The sequence below is a fragment of the Ursus arctos genome, chromosome X (genome assembly GCF_023065955.2).
Source record: "Ursus arctos isolate Adak ecotype North America chromosome X, UrsArc2.0, whole genome shotgun sequence".
NCBI classification, from domain to species: domain Eukaryota; kingdom Metazoa; phylum Chordata; class Mammalia; order Carnivora; family Ursidae; genus Ursus; species Ursus arctos.
Genome location: NC_079873.1, coordinates 107,311,750 through 107,329,249, shown reverse-complemented (window position 1 = coordinate 107,329,249; position 17,500 = coordinate 107,311,750). Strand labels below are relative to the sequence as shown.

The following is a 17,500-nucleotide window of genomic DNA, read 5'->3' as shown; positions in this document are numbered from 1 at the left end:
TAAACTAAGGGTATTAGTACCTTTAGACTAAGGATATTAATAGCTCTAAGAATCTGCCTTTAAAGATTCGTGTTAATTGGCTCTTACTATTTATTTCAAGATACACTAGGTCAGTGACTCTCAGTGGGAGAGGGGGGCTACATTCCCCAAGGTAAGGGTGTGTCAGATTCTATGGAATTTGAAAAGGCACTCTTCATATTATAATTGAATATTTCAAAAAGGGAGGAAACGTTGATTTTATATTGGAAACTGCAGAACGCAAAGTTCATGTACCCCAGAGAGCCCCTGCTGGGTTGTGTGCTGGGTGTGAGTCCCCTTCTCCTTCCTCCAGGTCCCTGTCTATCATGTTGCAGGGAGGGGGTTCTAGTGCAGGGCTCTCCCCTTGCTGTAAGGGCTCCCCTCCCTGACTGAATTACTGAGTGATTTACTGCCTGCTGTATGCCAAGTGGCTGATTACTTAACAACTGTTTACCTTGTTTTGCTGTCTTGCTTTACAGATGATTTAATTTTGGTTTTGATCTCCATGTTGTGTTTTTTCCTTTTTGGTCTCCCAACTTGTTGATTTCAGCAAGGATGCCCTTGCTGCCCAATCCACTCTTTATTTCATCTCTTATTTCATTTAACCTGTTTACACATCACTCACTCTCATGGTTTTTCATCCCCTCTTCACCAATTATCACCTTGGTTTACACCCCCTCTCCCACCCTCATCTGTAGCTTTTGTCTATCTAGCATTTATCTGCTCATATCTTTGTCATAGTCTTGCAGCCTGCTAGACCCGAAGCAGTGCTTTCCCCCCTTTTTGCCTGAGAAAATAGTTACTAGCTAAATGGTTGTGCTTTTCAAGCCTCCCCTACTAGAAGCCCACAAATTATCATTGATCAAGGACTTTCATTAAGTGCATCATTAAGCAAACACTATTCTTTAACGCACCCGAAATCTGTCTCTCCCAGAAGAGGGAGCGGGGGAGAAGCCCAGGGCAATTCTGTCGGCTAAGTTCTTCACACAAACGCGAAGGCGGCATAAAGAGCGGCCCTTCATCTCGATGGGGCTGCTCTCGTCTCCACACGAGCACATAACTGGCAGTGACATAAATCGATTTCGTATGGATTAACACAGGCTTCCGTGCAGGGGACAGGCGGGCTTCCTGGCGACTTGCATCTGAGGAATGCTCCCGATGCTTCTCTCGCCCTCTTTCAAATGAAATGAATGCGGAAGCTCGGAGCTGAAAGTCTCCAGGGTGCTAGCCAAGCTCCGTTGAACTAAGCAGCTCGGCATGCGCGGCTGAACTCTCCGCGCTCCCCGAAACCCACTCGAGCCACCTTCCAAACCTCCACCGCCGTGGCACCCCTTTGAAAAGCCATTGTTTCTACTCCGACTGCTAACTGTGGCCACTGACTCCTCATTTACGTCTTTGAAGCCCAGAAAAAGGAGAAGTCAGAGGGAGGAAAGACATGGGAAAAGCCACCCAAGAGCAAACATCAAAATGCCGGCACCCCGCGTGTGTTTAAAAAAAGTCAGGGAAACCCGGTGGGAGCCGATAGCGTGTGTGTCTTATTCCTAAAACTCCAGCAGGCTTCCCTCTGCCCAGACCAACTTTTGAAATGGAAAGGAGAAAAAAGAAAGAAGGGATGATTAACAAGGAAGAAAAGCCATGCTTAGATGATGATTTCATTTCCCAGATACGCCTTTCCTGCCTCATTAATATACCTCTGCGGTGGATGAAAGTACTTGGCATCCAAGGCAGGTAGTAATGGCCCATCAAGAGAGCCCATGTCAGCCTCCTAATGTCTTATCAAAGGTTCATTGAAGAACACAGTCATCTTGCTACTCGCACTGGTTTTAAAGAGTTACATGAAGCCAAATGAAATGCCCCTTTCCTTCACGCATTTTTTTCCTCAACCATTCCTGACAATATCTTTGATGTATAAATCATACTTTTCTGATAGCATTTGGCTGGGTCTATCATATTAACAATGGGACCAAGACAAGGCCAGAGGTCTGAGCAAATGTGTTATGTTCATTTAAAGATGCAGAAACGTGTTCGCAGCATATTAAACCCCAGAGAGCAGTGGGCTGTGTGTGCGTGTTACGATTTGATCGGGGCTACAGTTTGGGATTTGTAAGACGGTAAATATATTATTGGAGCTCTTTATATAGATAGAGTTGAGACTACATTATTAGCAACAATAAAATGGAAAAGCTGTTCTTACCAGAGGTTTTATTCAACCCAAGCTTGAATGACCTTCCGCCTGTCTGTCACTATGTAAGAGCGGAAGCAGATTTACCCAGGGGTCCAGCCTTGGGTGGTTCAACACGCCAGACACTAGCAGTGGAGCTCAAGTTCCTTGTGTATCGAAAACTGCCTCATCACCCCCCTGCCTGCTCCTCTGGCCCTAGGCTTTGAGCCATTTGGGCTCCTTCCTATCCTCTGTTCTCTGCCTCTTATCATTGGGTCTGTCCTGTTATTTCTTTGTATTATAGATTCTCCCGTCTGTTGTGTCCTCCCTGTGGCTGCCCCCACAGCGCCTCATTACCTCTTATTGGGACTGTTGGGGAGCAGGAATTTCCTCTGCCCTTCAGGGTCCTTCTGGCCGGACTAAGAATCTAATTGACATGAGACTGATTAATAGGAGGAAATCAAATTTAATAGCATATGTACAGGGAATCCACACAGACATGGAATTCCAAAGACAGTGAAGCAACATGATGCTTATGGGAGCTCAGGAGAAGGGTAGGGGTCTGCAGATACAAAGGGGAGAAAGACAACTAAGCAAGAAGGTAGGAGGAGATGTTTGGAAAACAAAGGTGCCCTATTAAGCAAAAAAGTTTCTTAGGTAAACAGGAATCTCTGTTAACAGCTCTCTTCCTGGTGCAGTCAGGCAGTTGAGGGGGAGGTCAAGAGATTTTCCTGAATCTGCTGGGTTTTGAGTGCTTTAACTCAAAATAATCTTCATGCCAAGTGGCCCAACTTGGGGTGGCCTGCTTTTGTCCCCTACAGGATACAGTCATGATCTCTCTGAGGGTCTACTGCTGGGTGTTGGACACACATACACCATTCCACCCAATGAACGCACCTGTGCCAATCCACCCCACACACTGTGGCTGAGCACCTATCCTGGAACACAGCCCTATCTCATGCCTCTTTACTCACCACTTCCACTGCAAAACCTTGAAAGGTTTCAATTTGCTTGCAGATGGAAGTCCTGCTTCCTTGCCCTGGCATTCAAAGTCATCCTCCATGAGAGTCTAAAAGACTCACCAGGACCACATTTCCATACCAATATTTTGTTACTACTCCTCTTCCTGTATCCTCTCTTCCATCCAAACTAAACTACTTGCTGCTCCCCCATATGACAGACTTTCCAAGCCTTGGCTCTTGCTTAAGCTACTCCTTCCATCATTCACATCCTGCCCCTACCCCATGCCTACATGTCCAAATCTTTCTCATCTTTCCTTTATTTTTTTAAAAATTTTTTTAAAAAGTTTTTAGGGGAAGAGTGAGAGAGCAGGGGGAGGTGCAGAGGGAGAGGGAGAGAGAGATTCTCAAGCAGGCCCCACGCTCAACACAGAGCCCAATGCAGGGCTCCATCTCACGACCCTGAGATCATGTCCTGAGCCAAAAATCAAGAGTCAGATGCTTAACTGAGCCACCCAGACGCCCCGAAATCTTACTCATCTGTCAAGACTCAGTTCCCAGGTCAATCCCCCCATGCAGCCTTCTGTGTTCCCACAGCCACGGGTGATTGCTCCCTCTCGGGGCCTGCAAAATACTTGCTCTTTGCCTCTTTCATGCTTTGTCACTGTTTAGCCTGTATGCAGATAATTCCTCCTTATACATGTAACGGCATCTTTTATTTCCAAATAGTGTCATATATCGTAGTTCATGTGATCTTAACCCTGTGACACAGGGAGGCTTTGCTATCCCTATTTTACAGATAAACTAAGGCTTAGGATTATAAATGACAAGGTCGCACAGTTTGTGGTAGCATCAGGAGTCAAACCCAGATTTGTTCCTCCAGTTCCAAGTCTTTATAACTCCTGCTTGTCAATAGGAAAAAAAACGTGGTTGAAATTTCTTATTGACAGAGAAAGACAAGTTTTCATCTGGATGAGAATGAGTTGTTTGACTCAATTCATCTACCCATCTCCTCCTTCTAAGTGATTTGGGTGTATACATACTGTAGGATAGTGGAAAGGATACATTTTTTTTTAAAGATTTTATTTATTTATTCGACAGAGAGAGACAGCCGGCAAGAGAGGGAACACAAGCAGGGGGAGTGGGAGAGGAAGAAGCAGGCTCATAGCGGAAGAGCCTGATGTGGGACTCGATCCCGTAATGCCGGGATCACGCCCTGAGCCGAAGGCAGACGATTAACCGCTGTGCCACCCAGGCGCCCCGGAAAGGATACATTTTAATCTGTGTTCTGTCACCTTCAACTTATATGTTCTTGGCAAACCACTTTCCCACTCTTGTCTTTATTTTCCTGATCTGTGAAATGGATCTGCAATCCTGTCTTTCCTTAGCCGGGATTAAGAGGAAAATACATTCACTAGGTCCACATGAAGTGTTCAACAAACATCAGAGGATCACTCACTACCATTCTTTCTCTCATGCGCCGGGCGCTCCCTGGGGCCGGAGGAATTTATCGTAATTCTCCACCCACTTTGGCAAATGGAGAATGAGGATATAAACACCCCCATCCCTGCCACCAAACCTAACCTGACTTCTGTCCCAGGGTAAAGCAATGGAGTAGATGGTTTTCTGAACTTTTCTAAGTGGGATGGGCTCAAAAGTATTTCAAAGAGCCACTTTTCTTTTTCAGAAGTAGCTTCACGCAAATGATAAGGCTTTGCTCATAGGTCTGACCAGAGCATACCCAGGGATAAGAACCAATCTTGGATTTGATGCAAAAAAACAATTTGTGATGGGGCCACTTTGTGCTAACTGGCTAATTTAACTCCATCAGCTGGAGAGTACAGTGCTCAACAGATCAAAGGTTCCAGACTGATCTACACATGGACCGCTTAGCCATGTAGCATGCTACCCCTTAATTCCATCTAGCCTCCTGCCACTTTGTCATGGGACAGTTACCTGGCCAGTTACCAGGAGACTGAATGATTGATTCAAAGTGGGAATAAATAATAGAGACAGATCAGGGGCAAACAGGGTAGGATTTTTTTTAAAGTACAGTATACATACAGAGAAGTATAAAACAATGAGTTTTTAAAGTGAACACACCCATGGAACTCCATCCAGGTCAAGAAACAGAATATTACCTGGATCCCAAAAGTCTTCCTCATGCCCTCTTCTAACCACTACTCTTTCCTCCAGGGAAAATTAATTTTGCCAAAAGACAGATCAAGAAGGGGTGAAACTTCTAGAAGGCCATCAGTATGGGAGGCAAGACACAGCACAGTGAGTACGAAGTGAACATAAGGTTCTTAACTGTTAGGCTGGTCTCTTTCTAGCCACCCTGAGACAAGAGAACAAATAACATGGCAGCCTGGGAGAGTAGAGTGAGAACTGGACACACTGGAAAATGGAAAAAAAATAATGTCTACTTTGAAAGGCTATTGTGATAATTAAGTGAAACTGCATGTACATTTTTTTAAAAGATTTATTTATTTGAGAAAGAGAAAGCATGAGTAGGGGGCAGGGCAAAGGGAGAGAATCTTCAAGCAGACCCCATGCTGAGCAGGGGGTCCAACGGGGGGCTCGATCCTACAACACATGAGATCATGACCTGAGCCAAAACCAAGAGTCAGACACCCAACCGACTGAGTCACCCAGGTGCCCCACGTTTACATTTAATTATATAAACTTAGTAGGTGCTCAATGAATAGGGGCTACTATTTTGCCATCATTATTATTGGTGAGTTTAGGTGATGCAGCATAATCCTAAACTCAAGGCACATGTGCTCCTAAAGGGATTGGCTATAGTTACCTTTATTCACCACAAAGAGCATGTTTTGTGAGCAACCTATTTCTTTACTGTTTATTTAAAGCATATCAAGTGTTTTGATTGAGTAGAGAGTTGTTCAATTCGGAAGTTGACACTGCACTATAACAACTGGTTTGTATATTTTATTCAGTGAGCAATTATCCTTATTAATTGCCAAAAACAGTTTTAATTCTATTTCACGAACATTGTTATTTGAGGACAGTGTCTCCAGGGTGACACCTGTAAAAACAGCACGGTGACCCTTCCTGCACACGTGGGCTTGTTTGACATCTTGGAGATTACCTCCCTTTATTTCAACGGGTCTCAGCTCTAACCCCTGAAAGTCGCCTTCACTAGAGCTGTAAGCTACTTTAATTGCCACCCTAGCTTTAATCTTTGTCAATAGCAGTGGCTGCAAGAGGTGAAGCCTTGTGGCTGTCCTCACCGACAGACACAAGGCCAGTTCCTATAAACATCCCTGAGGACCAGGCTACAGATGCTCAAGAGTTAATTCTACCTGCTTCATCAAATAACCAACACGTTTCTGGGCAATCCAGGCCCCATCTTGGCTCCGCCACTTGCAATTAGTTAGGACTGCAGGCAAACATTGAACAGAAACCAATGGCAGTTCCCCATGGGGAGGGCTGCAGGAGCAGGGTGGGGAAAACAGAACACAGAGGGTCCAAGGGCTGTGATGCGTGAACTAAAAAAGAGTAGAGTGTCATGTTCAGAATGTCCTTTTCATATCATTTTTGTGAGTTGCTCGGGTCTTGTTATGGCCATCTCCTTTTAGTCATATGTATTATGAGGCGTTGGGAAATGGGTTATCTTTTCTGTTCTTCTAAAGAACACTTAGAAGCAGTGGGGTAGTGATTGGTTCAACCCATTTTTAAAATTAATATCTCTAATCTTGGCTTTCTTTTTCAGCAAACGGTGCAGGGAAAACTGACTATCCACATGCCAAAGAATGAAGTTGGACCCTTACCTAACACCATACACAAAAATTAACTCAAAATGGATCGAGGACCTAAATGTAAGACCTAAGACAATAAAATTCTTAGAAGAAAACATAGGACAAAAGCTTTGCGATATTGGATTATGCGATGACTTCTTGGCTGTGCTACCAAAGACACAGGTTACTTGTCTAAATAGACAAGTTGGGCTTCATGAAACTTTTTAAATTTTGTGCATCAAAAGACACTATCCATAGGGTAAAAAAGCAACCCACAGAATCGGAGAGAAGATTTGCAAGTCATATATATGATAAAAAATTAATGTCTAGAATACATAGAGAGCCCCTAAAACTCAACCACAAAAACCCAAACCACCTCGTTCAACAATGGGCAAAAGACTAGAATAGACACTTCTCCAAAAAAGATATACAAACAGCTAGTAACATGAAAAGATGCTCAATATCACTAGTCACCAGGGAAATGCAAATCAGAAGTACAATGAGATGCCACCTCATATCCATTAGGATGGCTACTATCCAAAAAGCAGAAAACAACAAGTGTTGGCACAGATGCAGAGAAATTGGAACCCTTGTGCCCTGTCAGTGGCAATGTAAAATGGTACAGGTGCTATGGAAAACAGTATGGAGGTTCCAAAAAAATTAAAAATGTAATTACCATATGACCCAGCAATTCCACTGCTGGGCATATAATCCAAAGAATTTAAAACAGAGTCTTGAAAAGGCATTTGTATGCCCCGTTTCATAGCAACATTATTCACAATAGCTAAAACGGGGAGGAAACACAAATGTCCATCGACCAATGGATGGATAAGCAAAATGTGGAACATACATACAATGCAATATTATTCAACCTTTAAGAAGAAGAAAATTGCACAATATGCTACAAAGATGAACACGGAAGACATTATGCTAAGTGAAATAAACCAGTCACAGAAAGACAAATATTATATGGTTCTACTTATGTGAGGTACTTCGAATAGTCAAAATCATAAAGACAGAAAGCATGATGCTGGTTGGCAGGGGTTGGGGGAAGGGGAGCCTGGGGAGTTAGTGTTTAATGGGGACAGACTTTCAGTTCTGCAAGATGAAAGGACTTATGGGGCTGTCTAGTGGTTGGCTGCACAGCACCGTGAATGTACTTAATGCCACTGAAGTGTACACTCAAAAATGGTTGAGATGGTTAGTTTCATGTTATCTGTATTTTACCACTATTTAAAAAAAAAGAAAAAGAAAAACAAATAACCGTGGCTTTCATGATCCTGTGCTCTGAGCCTTCAACAAAAGCACTCAGTAATATCTGGTAGGATGCTTCTTGCCCTCAGAAGAAAGGACAGATACGTTCTCTGCTTTCTGGCTTCCTTTTTACAATGCCCAGCCTTTCCCCCAACCAATTCCATCTCGTCTTTGGGCCCATCCCACCTCAAGGCTCCTATAGGCACTGGCCCCTGTCCTCTCCCTACTACCTGTGGTCCTTACTCTTCAGGGATGGCCACTCTGGGCTTTCCAGTCAGGCAGCTTGGAGGTTTCTCTATAAACTCTGGTGTCCCTGGCAAACCATTCCTCTTTATAAGGACAAGATCCAGCTCAGACTTCTATCCCTTTGGGAAGCTTTCCCAGACCCACCTAAGAAAACTTGATCTTTCCCCTCCTTGTTGCCACCTTTACCTGACCCAGAGTCCAGCACTGACTCCTTTGCATGGGGAAGGATTATTTATCTCTTGGTCTCACACTCTGTGACCCCCTTGAAGAGTAGGGACATAGCTTTATTATTCACCTCTGTATCTTCAGCTTTTAACCCAGTGCCTGACACGTGAAAGGCATTCATCTCCCAGATGGATGAATGAGTCTTGGTGCTGACCATACGCTATGAAAAAATTTAGTTGCCAGTTTCTTTTGTCTCACTTTTTCTCAAAAAGTAACAATAAAGTAATAATAATTTCAATCTTTCCCACGTTCCACCTACAGTAGAAGCTTATCTTAGTGACGTATCTACTCGTATTTAAAAAAAAGAAAACACTAGAAAACCCCAACCACCTAGCCCTCCTGCCAGACTCCCCTCACTCCACCCACCTTCCTTCCCTCCTTCCTTCCCTCTCCCCTCACAGACATTCTCGGGCCTGGTCTACTGGGCCCATCACACTCCTTGACTGGAGGGTGAACAATTTGACTGCATGTTTTGGGGGCTGGAAGAGTTATATTCAACTCTCACTTCAGCTGGACGTCCAAAGTTGTCCTAAAACTAGCCTGCAAACCACTTATCCAGCCTCATATCACAGCACCCCCTTGAAGTTTGAGTTATACTGGACTACTCCCCCTTCCATTACATCTATCACCAGCTCTCACGCCTTCAGGCTTTTGTTCAAATTGGTCCCTCCGGTAACTTCCTTTCCTATCCTTTCGGCTCCCTGCCATCTTATTCAGGTCCATACCAGCCTCTAACGTCACCTCTACTATGGCAGGAGCGGCTTCCCCTCTCCTCCTGTAACACTTTGTGTGCCTTCCCTGAATGCACGTATCCTTTGGAGTTTGCAAGATGCACTGCTATTTGCATACCTGCCTGTTACCCGCACTGGTCTCCATAATTCCCTGCCTTGTTCATGTTGGTATCTCTAGTATCTGCCCCAAGTGGGTACCCAATGAGCTGTCCTCCAAATGTCATTTTATTTAATATAGATTTTAGAAACCTTAAAATGCACTTAAAGTCAAACAGATTGTGGTTTTAAAATAGGATTTCTCTATTAACTTTTTTGAAAACAGTCTTACTTATCAAGAGAAAGCAAGCCCATCATAATTAGCTGGGAATTCTTTTGTAAGATTTTCAAATTAGTGAAGATGTCATTAGCTGAATCACATAGCCCTCATTACTTGATCATATGTGACAATGATTCAACTGTCATTAAAGAAGAATTAAAATATTTTTCTGATGATCTTGATTTTAACATGCATTTTAATATGTATTGATGGCCCTCTAACGAGGACTACAGGCAGCAGACCTACCACAGATTAGAAATCATTTTTTCCCTAATGCCAATTATTAAGGGTCAATTGACATTTTCATCTTGAGATGTGATTTGCAGGTACGACTGGCCCAGAGATGCGAGCTGAATAAGAAATACTTGATTCTGAAAGGCAAGTCACAGAAACCATGCCATTTTTGGAGGTCAAAAATTGTCTGTGGCTTTCTTTGGGGTTGGCCATGGAAAAGAATAGCCCTGTATGGCTATGGCTATGGCTATGGCTTTGCTTCGGGAGAATTGCTTTCGTTTTTTAGTAGTTAAACCAGACTTATCTTCAGAAGTGAAACGTTTCTCTGGAGGATTTCTGAGGGAGGCACTCTGATTGAAGCTTGCACGTTTGGCCTGTTTGCCCTTCCACATTGTGCCGCCCCTCACTCACAATCTTCCTGTCAACCAAGTAACCGGGAGCCTCCTGACAGTGAGACGTAAGAAAAGACGGAGAACTCCCCGAGGATGACTTTTCCCATAAGTTCTCTGGTTCAGAACCCCCCCCCACCCAAGTTGGGGGGAAGCCTTTTTGAGGTCCCTGAGCTGTTTTCTATCCATTTAGGTCACTTAACACCTTATCAAGCCAAGTCATTTAGAGAGCATTAAAATTAATGTCCAAGAACATTCAATGTAAGTGAACATATCCGGGAGATTTAATCACTCTGTCTAATCAACCTAAAGGCTCCAAAAGCTAAACAAGCAGTCTATGCCAGGAGTTACACCAGAAAGGTCAATGGGTACCGACTTCCCTAACACCAGATCGCAGGCTTCAAAACAAGGGCCAGTCAAAAGTGACAGATTCCAGCCATGATGATGTATGGAGACCTTCTCGGGTGACCTGAGGTGGCAACCCACAATGTAATGACTCATCAGTGAGGAAGAAACAGTGGAGAGGGATCAGGAAAAAGGTAATCTGGTTATGACATGTAATGTATGCCTAGAAACGAGTGTCAATTTCACCCAGACAGCCTTTTTAGCCTTGAAAAATTAGATCAACATGAATGAATGGAGTTCTGAAAGTTCAAAAGGTTTTTGTTTTGTTTTGTTTTTTGAGGGGGGAAAAATCGCTTCCTTAAAATCAAGCAATCACTCAGGAGAGGCGTACGATGCTATTACTTCCAAATGTCTCTCATTACCACTCCGAATATTTTTGTCTCAGATTTATGGCAGTTCGAGTTTGTTTTCCCCCAAATCTTTCTTTAGCCAAAGAACCCCTTTTAATTTGTAACTTGGAAAAAAATAAATTCCCCACAGACATTCATAGGCAGCTGCTACCTAGTGTTGCAAATTCTACTTTCAGATGGGATTCTAGTTTTGCTCATTTTCACCTGAATTCTTTTGTTCTGTGCAGCAGAAGCATGCATTCCTATTTCCACCCCCTTCCGTATTTCCCTTGTTAAGACTTCTAGGTCCTGAATAAGAAATTCAAGCTTTTGAAGGCAGATTAATAAAAATCAGAAACAGGAACAGATTACTGTTTTCAAGAGCACACATAGCCACCCTGAAGTCACCGAGAGCAGCGGGTATCAGAGCCCAGAGTCTGCCTTGGCAGACAAATGTATTTATTGCATCTACATCTTAGTTACTTGGATTGAACAGGCAAACTCACTTAGCGATTCACTTATCGCACCCAAACCCCAAGGCTTGTTTCATCTTAGGGAATGTTCATGTGCCTTCCAGATGCCGGCAACATGAGGCAGTAACCATGATGTCTGTTGTATATGTGTGTGGGGGGGGGGCACAGGGTAGCAGAGGGTGTCCCTCAGGAAATTTCTAACCGGAGTGGTTTTGTGCACAGCGGTGAGTACTCTATAGATTGCAGTCTTTGTGTTGGTGGGAAGGGTTTAAATTGCAGAGTTTTCAGCGGGAAGATGTGATAACGACAGAGTGGCCCTAGACAATCCACTGTATAATTAGCTTCTGCTGAAATTAAAGGCTCTTAAGTGATATGTTATCTTGTTGTCAACTTGAACGTGATTGCAAGAGATTTAACACAAATCACACTATCCTCCTTCTGCATGTGTCACCCCCGCAACACACATCACCCCCAACACACACACGTATACACACACAAAGGATGTGTAGATTCCATTTAGAGTAGGTCGTCCTTCCCCCCTGCTGCAGAATAAGTTTGCTATTTATTCTACAATGGGATTGTTTTTAGTCAGCTCAACATAGATGAAAGCCACACACCCCAGGAGCCCACATGTAAAGTTTTCCTTTGAGTTGTTGCTGTTATTCTCCATGTATTTAGGTCTAACAAATGTAGCTCCAAGCCAGTTTGAGCTGGCTCGGTTTTTAAGAGTATTAGAAATATCTCACTTTTTTGGTGGGGGGAGGGCTATTGTAATTTAGTTACACTTGGGATTTGAGACTTTAAAATGATTCTTTGGGTTCAGTTCCAGGTTGGGGGTGGGGTGGGTAAGGTGGGAGATCAGTTTAGGCTGGTTTCCAATTCAATCCTGTTTGGAAAAAGAGAAACTTGATCCCACATACACAGGGCTCAATATAAGAGACCTTTGCTATTCGAGGTGGGGTCTCCAATTTCAATTCTTTTTTTGAAAGGGAAAACCTGGACTCAATCCATCTAAGTGAAGGGTAGGTTTTTAGCTTATTTAAGTCTCAAAGGAGCCCCCTTAGAAACATCTCTTTGGTTACAAATCTGTTTTAACCTTTTCCAGGCAAGACACATTTCCCTCCCCAGTTTCCAGTCTATAAATATCAGGGTGCACAGGAACAGCCCTTTCCAGATCATTAAAGCATAAAGTTAGTGGTTCCTCTATCAAATATTGGCCAAAACGATATCCTTATTTATAGGGGACTCTGTCCTCCTCCTCAAACTCCCACCACGCATACTGTGCAATCTCCTAATGGATTGTCTTTGAACACGGCCACCTGATTCATCAGCTGTCAGATTCCCCGCTGCTTCTTATAGCCTATGTTATTCTAGTTCTCAAGAGTTAAAAATGTCCAGACAGAAGGCAACGTCACAAAAGGTAAAGGAAAAATAAACTAGCAGAAAATCAGCAAGCAGCAAAGAAAAATCTAAACTGCATTCCACAGATACATGGATACTTGGCTGAAACATGGCAAAATGGAGTAAAAAATGGAACATTTTAAATCCAAATACTGCATCAATCCATTGGTTTAGTATAATACCTCACTCCTTATAAATATGGTTAAAAGTTATGAGTACGACTCTGAAAAATGACACAGCCAAAAATGAATGCATCGGAGACGGGCTGCTGGGTTTAAGGCACTGGGTCTGTCAGGCAGGAAGGAAAAATCTCCTTTGGGAGGAGAGAGACTGTTACATCATTTGTGAATTGGTCCTGCTCATTTTATGAGGTGTGTGATAGAGTTAAAAAATAGTTTATGCACAACTGTGTGGTCCATAAATCAATAGATAGAGGCATCATAATTTCTAAAGGACAGTACAACATTGATTAAATGACTATTTCCTTACTAATAATATTAACATCAGAAATTGTTTCTATCCATTCCAGATTTTTATGAGGAGACTTTACAACCAGATTTACATAATACTTCATGCAAGACATCTTTGTTTGAAGGAACACTGCATTGGGCCCGAGTGCGTTGACTCCGATCTGACTCAGTGTCTTGACTTTATGGAACTGGCTAATAAAAGACCAGGTTGAGCACCTACAAGCCATGTCCCAAGAGACTCTGGAATCAGGTGCAATGATCCGAACAAAGGCTTCAAGACATTTTTAAAGAGAAAATAGAGAAAGGCCAACAGAAAATATCGGACATGGAGGCGATGTGCCAGAGGTTCAGCACGCGGAATTGTTGGGGAAGGAAGTTTTTTATTTATTTTTCAAGATTCTTTTGGTTGGTATAAGAATTAAATTGACATGAGTCAGATTAACAGGAGAAAATCAAACAAAGTGTAATAACATGCTTACCTCCTGTATCCATGTGAGAGACACAAGAAAAGTGAATAACTCTCCAAAATGGCCAAAGCCACCACCTTAAATACCATCCTCAGCTAAAGACAAAAGAAGATTTTAGGGGGGTGCGGAGTCAGTTACGAGAGGTGATCAGGAAAAGCACAGTAATAAGGGAGAGGTTGTTATGCAGATTTAAGTCACTGTCTTCTCCACGGATGATAGTTTCCAGTGATTTAGAGCAACCCCCCCTTCCTGGTACAGGGGAGACACCCTTACAAATCTTGATTTCTCTTTTTAAATGTCAATGGTTCTTACAACAAGGTAACTTGTACCTGGTTTTCAGAACCTCACCACATCTGCTCTTTAAAAAAAATAAAAAATAACCAGCTCAAAATAATCAATATGCCAAAAAGGCAGATTTGGGGTTGGTACATTCTGCTCCCCTTCAGAATCCAATTGCCTCAGGACAAATCGTGGCTCTACCCCCACAGTTATGTGACCATGGGCAACTTAATGCCCCTGAGCTTCAGGGTTCTCATCTGTGAACTGGAGATAACCAAAGCACCTACTTCAGAGAGCTGTTGTAAAGGTAAAATGAGCTTACACATATAAAGCGCCTGGAAGAGTGTCACGGAATAAGCACCAAGTGAATGTTAGCTCTTGTTTTTTGCTAAAAGATAGAGGAAGGATTCTGGACTACTGCTGAAAGAATTCACACATGGCTGCCTTTGAGATTGTATCCACAGGGTGCCACGGGTCAAAATCTCATTCTGGCATTCATATAAGAACAGGAAAAGAGAAGTGTGAGGGCATAACTGACACCTTCTCGCTGGGCAACAAGTTCTCTTTTCCCTTCATTTATTGAACAACAAATATGGCTCAGGCACAAGTAATAGAGCAATGAAACAAACAGATGTAGTTCCTTGATGGGTGAGTCTTACAGTCTACCTCTTCTTCCCACTTGTGAGCCTGAGAGATCTGAAATAATCTTTTGCCATGCAGAAACCATCATATTTCTGTCTCTGGAGACCCGACAGTTTAGGACGTAAGCCCCCAAAACTGTCTGCAAGATAACATATGACTGACAGCTTTCAGAGTTGCAGGGGTTTGTGGTAAATACTTGTATGAAAATGAACAGGTAACATCGCAATAACTTCTACGATGTTTATGTATGTTTATGTATTCGTTATTTTTAACCTGCCTAGTTCTCCAAAGTTCGTGAGGCAACATAAATCATACTCTGTACAATAAGACAAAAATAAATGTGGAGGCTTGGCTCAAAATAGCAGATTAAGAACATACATCTTCAACCCCACTGCCTAACATCATTAGAAAATACATTAAAATATGTTTTACAGGAAAGTAATAAATGTAAAGTAGTGCTGATAAACAAGAAAGATTGCCATCGGGAGGCCAGAAACGTTAAGGAATCTCTGGAAGATAGAAAACAGATCAGACTGAAACTAAGAGATCCCTTCAAACTCACAAACAATAGATGCAAGTAGCTGGAGAGTCTCCAGGATACCTGTCAGGGCAAGTAGCTGGGGAATTGTTTCCAATCAGAGTTCTAGAAAAAGAGTTGAAAGAGATGATAGAGGGAAGAGATTCAATAATAGAAGAAAATTTCCCAGAGCTAAAGAAACACGTGACACTTGAGAGATGCAAATGCCACAGAGAATGGATGAAAAAGATACTCACTTATGGATATCATGGTGACATCTCAGGACCCCAAAGATAAAGAAAAAAATCCTAATAGCTGCCAGAGATCACACACAAAAGCACAAGAATCAGATTCACATCAGACTTCTCATCAATTATACTGGGTGTGAGAAGAGGATAAGATGAGATGGTAAAAGTGAGAATTATTTTGAACCTTGAATCCTATTCTTAGCTAAACAAGGTCTCATGCAGAAAAGTAAAATAAAGTGATTTTCAGGTATATTTGAGCCCCAAAAGTTCATAATGCTTTGATTATAAACCTTTGAATTTCTTTCTTTTTGTTTACACCTTTGAATTTCTTTTCTTTTTAAGATTTTATTTATTTATTTGGGAGAGGGAGAGCAGAGTGAGAGAGAGAGAGCACGAGCAGGGCTGAGGGTCAGAGGGAGAGGGAGAGGGAGAGGGAGAAGCAGACTCCTCGCTGAGCAGGGAGTCCGACGTGGGGCTTGATGCCAGGACCCTGAGATCATGTCCTGAGCCAAAGGCAGACTGATTGAGCCACCTTGGCGCCCCTAAACCTTTGAATTTCTTGATGCTGTAGTTCAGAAAAATGAAATAATAAATATAAGAACAAAAGATGACGTGAGATGCACAAAAGGGAAGTGGACAAAGTAGTCTGTAGAAGTTACACTTCGGTCCAAAGAGCAGGTGATGAATAATATTTTTAGAAAGGCAGGGGAGGGGAACAGTAAGAAATTAAATATCAAATGATCGAAACATGGAGGGCAAGAGCAGGCAGTGAACACACACTAAAGTTCTTGTGAGAGTTCAAAGGCCATTGGCCTGATTCTATCACTGCAGAGAGGCTGGATCACGGTGGTGGTTTAGAACATGGGCGGCAGGATCAATTGGCGGAGTCAAGTCCTAACCTCTGCTGTTTGCTCACTGTATGACTTTGGAAAGTTTACTTACCTCTCCTTGCCTCAGATTTTTTCATCTGTATAATGGAAATAATTAAAACCATCTTCATGAAGTGCTGCGAAGCTGAAATTAATTAATAGTTGTACAGTGCTTGGAACAGTGTCTGGCACTCCATAAATGTCAGTTATTACTATTAGCATTGTTAGTGTTAACTTTAAGATGTTGACTTTACAAATATAAGATTAAATATGTGGACAGACTTTAAGGGTTCATGTTATAGGAATAGAAGTAGGGATGTATAACTTGAAAACCACTACAGGAAAAAACACATAGACTAAGGAAAACATGCGAGGCAACAGAGGCTAGACAGAAAAGCTAGAACAACAATAACAAATTCTTATGTAAATAGAAAACAAATCAAGATAGCATGGATCAGTAACCATAATAATTGCAAATAAATCCCTTTATTAAAGACAGAAATGGCCAGATTGGGTGTAAAAAACAAATCGAATTGCATACTATTTCTGAGAGGTGCACCTAAACTAAAATGACACACAAAGGTAAAAACATGCTCCATGTGCACGTTCACAGAAGGAGAACATAGGCAGCAGTATTAATACTGAAAAAGATAGAATTCAAGATGAGAAACATTAAAAGTGACAAAATGGACATTTTGTATCGAGTTTCCCACACATTTAGGAACACAGTTTGGAAATACATTATGTAAAAATTATTATAAATGGAAAAATAAACTGAAAATTCAGTCTACACTCCTGTTGGGAGACTTGAACTTAGCCATCTAAGAAATCAACAGATGGAACAAACAAAAATATAATTAACTCTCTATGAAGCCACAAAGAAAATAAATTCTCAAAAACGAGATCACACAGGTCAAATTCTTTAACCTCATTCACTCAAATTTGAAATAGACCACAAAAGGATGAACGAAAATATTGTAATGTTTTTCTAAATAATCGTTGGGTTAAAGTGAAAACTAATGACCGAAATTTATACACTGTTTAGAAATAAACAACCATAAGCACGCTATCGACCAAAACCTGTGAGACGCATCCAGTGTAGAACTCAC

At 42.2% G+C, this 17,500-nt stretch overlaps 1 long non-coding RNA gene across 3 annotated transcripts in view; it reads right to left on the bottom strand.

The window, feature by feature from the left end:
* LOC123002294 (uncharacterized) overlaps positions 1 to 17,500 on the bottom strand; it is a 60,789-nt gene that overhangs the window by 42,414 nt on the left and 875 nt on the right. The window lies entirely within an intron of this gene.